General features: G+C 39.6%; 1 pseudogene; it reads right to left on the bottom strand.

Moving 5' to 3' along the window:
* Positions 1 to 454: 454 nt before the first annotated feature.
* Positions 455 to 3651, bottom strand: LOC124075655 (transmembrane protein 47-like; annotated as a pseudogene).
* Between the last annotated feature and the right edge of the window lie 1618 nt (positions 3652 to 5269).

The following is a 5269-nucleotide window of genomic DNA, read 5'->3' as shown; positions in this document are numbered from 1 at the left end:
CTGAGGATCGAACCAAGTGCCTCATGCATGCTATGCGAGAACTCTAACACTGAGCCATAACCCCAGCCCACAAAGGAGCTTTTAAATGTTGTTTATGTCAGCTGCTCCCCTGCAGACAATAAGAGATTCAGGTAATTCTCATTCCAACTAGTTTCTCACAATTGTTGCTGGTTCATACACCATTTCACTTGTCAAGAAAAATGACATGAACATATTGGAAGTTTGCAGCTTTTGCCTATGTCTAATCCATATCTTAATCTGTGCAGGTCACTCAAGTGGCTATAAAAGCTGGTTATGATGTTGACAGGCAAAAGACAAAGTATATTAAATGAATTGAGCAAACTGATGCTGCACAAGTGTTTTAGAAAACAGTGAGTTTAAAAAGATGGAGAAGTACATCTTTTGTTGAATGGCTGCTTTTTCTTTCTTTTTTAAAAAAATTTTGGACTTGGTTTTAGTAGTAGTCTTCATAGTTCTTAAGGTTCAGGCAATAAAAGATGGCACCCTCAAATGAAAATAGTTGCACCCCACACACCATAACCCATTTGAACTCATGATAAAATTTCAAGCTTACAATTTCAATCAACTTGATTCAGTAAAAGACCAGGTCTCAAACCTGTAAAACAACTGCTGCAAAAAGCATGACAGCAACAAGTCTGTAGAAGCACCTTCAATATCCCACATAGATATAAATCAAACCCACCAAGAATGCAGTGAGTGATGGCAGTGCCTCCCAAGAGCAGAGCCAGAATAGCAATCTGCCAAACACTGCTGAATGTGGACTTGAAATGCCAAATGTCTAAGCTAGCAGGTTTCTGGCAAGATTCCCACAAGAATTGGTGGTCAGTGGTGGTCCAAGCTAGGCTCAATAGTGCTTCATGTCCAGACACAGTGCCTGGAAGATGTACACAACGGAAACCAGCTTCAGTGGGGTTAGCACCTACAGGCCTATCTCTTCCATGCCACTGCCTGTCAAAACCGTCCTGGGGTGCAGCTACCACCCACCCCAGAGGTGAGGATACAAATTGGGTACTGGGAGCCAGAGCTCAAGCAGCCAACCACCGCCCTCTCCCCCGGCCATGTTCCTTGGGGATTACAGGTTCCCACTGCATGGGGAAGGTAGGTCTGTGGGGGCAGGTAATTGGATGGGGGTTGTCAGCAGCCACAGTGACATTGATCCCACCATGCACTGACTTTCAAGGCATGTTCTCTCAATATTTCTTTAACATGAGTAATCAGCTTTAAAGGGAAGAGGAGCTCTAGCATCCATAGTCACATATAGTGTCCCTGCTATTAGGAGCAAGGCAAGGGATCCTGTGAGACTCAATATTAATTATTACTCAGGAATTTTAGACAGTGCATCTAAGCATGACCAATAATTACAGAAATGATGACACAAAATTGCTTTTTCAAGCTGAATAGACTGCATACCTAAAAAATCCTGGAGAAAGAAAAGCAGAATAGCAGATATAGATCAATGAAATATTACTTGTCAGAGTTAATAACTTCAACTCTACACACAATTTGGATGAAAAATTGCATAAAACATGTAGTCATGAAAATATTAATATCTAAAAAGGAATATAACAGTTTCAAACATATGTACCTGCCTATTGAGAGAAGAAAACTCAGGACAAAAAAAAAGACTAAGTTAAACACAAATTGTTTAGAAATTTAATCTAATTCAAGTACAATTTTCCACAGAGTACTGGGCATTGCATATATGTGTGTTTCAGTGATAATCTAGAGATAAATAAGAGTAAAAAAAGCCTTGATATTTGAAGAGTAAATTTCACTGTCCACTCAGAAACAAATTTAAATGGGCTTTAGAACATAATGAAAATTTTGTTAGTACAAAGAAAAAGGATAGACAGATATACAAAATGATAATCGACAATACCATTGAGGCAAATCCTGATTGTTTAATAATTTAGTAAAGGTCTGTGTGGTAAAATGTGCATATAACATAAGCTTATGCAGACTTCAACCACAAAAACAACTGAAAGCAGATTTCATCCTTATTGATATAGGAAATGCAAGGAATAAAATGTTTACTGTCAAAAATGACAGAAAAAAATTTTACAAACAAAACAATCCCCAAAGAGAACAAGCGAGGGACTTTCAAAATGGTCAAAATACTTTAATTGGCCACACCTTATTTTTCATGGCTTGGAAAAGTGCCTTTGGTTTCTGCAAACAAGTATCTATCTCTCAGGTTTTCTAGGAGCTTTGGTGTTGTTGTTAGTGCTCTTGGAAAATGTGATTTTGGCTAGCTCCTTGGCAGCAGCAGGTCCACAGACATCTGGCTTTTCCAGAATCATTAAGTGTCTGCTTTACATAAAGGGCCAAGAAAAAAATCCAGGCACATAGCCTTGGAAAAGCTATCCCTGAGGTGAACTTGATTTTGAAACTTATAGAAGTAGCTACCTCAGCTGTGCATACTGCATCATTTTCTCGTCTCACCTTTCTGCTTCTCGATTTAGGCTCATGATTTATGAAGCTCTATTGCGATAAACCAGACTTGAGATTGCCTGGAAAAAAGGATTGGTTCTGGAATCATGACAAATATTCAGATGAGATTTTGGGCAATCTCAAAGCCTGAGTGAAGTAAAAGCAACATAGGAATTTTTGTAAATGATATATTCCAGCCCAATTCTGATTGGATAGTCCTATTGGCCATCAACCAATGTGAGATAAACAGGCCCTTAATCAACAAAGTAGTGGAAAATGACCTTCAGAACATGTACTTTGAAAAGACTCCACCTATAACACCTAGATTTAATAGGTTTTATTAAGATAATTTCATGCTTTTATTTAGCAATATGCACATTAAAATATATATTTTTCAAAAGACCTAGATAACACAAAGAAATACACAATACATAAAAATACCTAACCAAAATATTGAAACAAAATGAACTTTAATATGACTGATGAATTCTTAGATTAATCTTCTAATTTATTGCATTTTAGTCTATTATTTTATTTTCTCTCCTATTGTATCTCTTTTTTTTTTCTTTTGTTAATATACTGTTACTGTCAAGTGTTTTATGACCTGTAGTATGTAAAAAGAACACTGAAAATATGGAAAGGACCAATCAAAACAGCACACAGTGCATGGTCCAAAGGCTCAGCCAATAAAGCACTTCGTCTTGATGCCAGCCACAGTGGTTCCTCAGAAGAATAGGGACACAATATCATAAAGAAGCAGAAAGAGAGGGGGTTCCAAGATGGCAACCTAAAGGGAGGCTGCATTCCTTGTCACTCCATGACTTGGGATTCAGGAAAGAAAAGACTGTCTCTGGGAGGCAGCCCTTGCTGCTCTCTGGTCCCTGCTCTTTGCTCCGTTTGTCCACCATGACCATCTGCCCTTTGCCAGCATACCACCTGATCTCTTGCTGACTGATGCTGACTGCCCATTGTTTCCCCTTTGCCTGTCATTGCCTGCCCGCCTTATGTCCACCCACCAATCATCTGCCATTTGACCGCAGACTGCATACAGATCACCTGCGGCCCACTGCTGCCTGAAGTCCATTGTCAGGGTACCTGCAGGCTTGAATACACGCCTTGGCCACCATCTTGGGACACTGTCCAGGGCCTGAGAATCCAGGGCCAAGAGGCCTGCAGGTTTGCCAATACCATGGCTGCCATCCTAGGGGGCAGTTGTCTCAGTCTGGGGACTCTGACTGGGGCCTGGAGATATATTATTGGGTTACCTGAAGGTCTGGTTGCCCCTGAGGTCTTCCTGCTGGGTATGCCAGTGGCTGCCATCTGGTTGCCTGTTTGAAAGGTTGGTTCTTTGTGTGAGTGCCACCCTGGTGGTCTGTCTGCAAGCTGAAATGGCATTGAGATCTTGGGATTGCAATAAGACAGACCCTAGGGAATCTGAAGCCCAGATCCATCAGATTGTGGCTGGGTCTGTGTGAGCCAATATGGACCAGAGAAGTTTGTGTAAAGCCAGAGATGGAGAGGGGAGGCAGTTACCCCCAGGAGCACTGGTTGGAGAATCTGTAGAAAACTGGGCTCTTTCCATCTCATAAGTCCTGAAGTGTGCAGGGATGAAAGGGGCCAGCTACCACAGGTGGGAAGACTAGAAGAGGTTGGGAGGGCATCTTACTATCAGCTCACCCACCCAACTGGTCCCACACCCACCAGACTGGAGCTACCATCAAACTTCTGACAACTCCACCTATAGGTAGAGAAGGGAAACTGAAAATATTTTTGAAAGCCAACTGAAGCAATCATTCAATTTTCCATTGAGACTTTCCCCCCTTTTCCCCACTCTCTCTTAACATCTGTACCATCTTTTAATCTAAATATTTTTCATGCATCAATTTATTGAGGAATGGGATGCCTGAACAGTATATTACAGTTTTGTTGTATATTATTATATATTTACCTTTTTAAAAGTCTGCATATATTTTTTCTCTCATTTACCTAACTTCCTGGATTCTCTTTCTCACTTCTCATGCTAACAGCCAACCTCTATTAATTCCTCATTTGCTCTTACTATAATTTTTTTCTCTATCTTCTCTCCTTCTCCCTCATAAGCATCATCCTACACTACTTCTGTTCCCTCTTTGTCCATCATCTGATACAGTAAACTCTTTTAGCAAAATTACTGTTTATATTATAGACAATAATTGAACATATCATTTCTGTTTATTGTGACAAAACTGTAGATGCCTTAATAGGAGCTATTTGGTTTAAGGTCATATATTGTTTGCATTGGGTGCTGTTAATATTGGTTTCCCCCTTAATGGTGAGGTACTGGAAGCCTACAAGGACACTATAGGACTATAGGGTAGAAAATGTACTGTCTCAGATCCATACCACTAGATGGGAAGACACACAATCAACGTGAAAAAACAAGGGAACAAAGCACCTCAAAAAAACCCAAGATGCTCCAACAATAGAATCCATAGACAACACAGTGGACGAAACGTCAGAGAAGGAGTTTAGAAGGTACATAGACTGATTTTCAAAATGAAGGATGGTATCAGAGACAAAATAAAGGCAGTGAAAGATCACTTCAATAAAGAGGCAGAGATTATAAAAAGGAATCAAGCAGAAATCCTCAAAATGAAGGAAACAATAAACCAAATTAAAGATTCAATGAAAATTATTACCAAAAGACTAAACCATTTAGAAGACAGAATCCCAGAAAATGAATTTTTATATCTCTCATATATTTGAAGACAAAATATATGCTCTTGAAAATAAAGAAGATGATAAAAAACCATGAACAGAACTTCCAAGAAATATGGGA

This window comes from Marmota monax, unplaced genomic scaffold (genome assembly GCF_021218885.2).
Source record: "Marmota monax isolate L192 unplaced genomic scaffold, Marmota_monax_Labrador192_F-V1.1 WCK01_AAM20220418_F8-fsc00206, whole genome shotgun sequence".
NCBI lineage: Eukaryota > Metazoa > Chordata > Mammalia > Rodentia > Sciuridae > Marmota > Marmota monax.
This window is presented reverse-complemented; position numbering and strand designations above follow the sequence as displayed.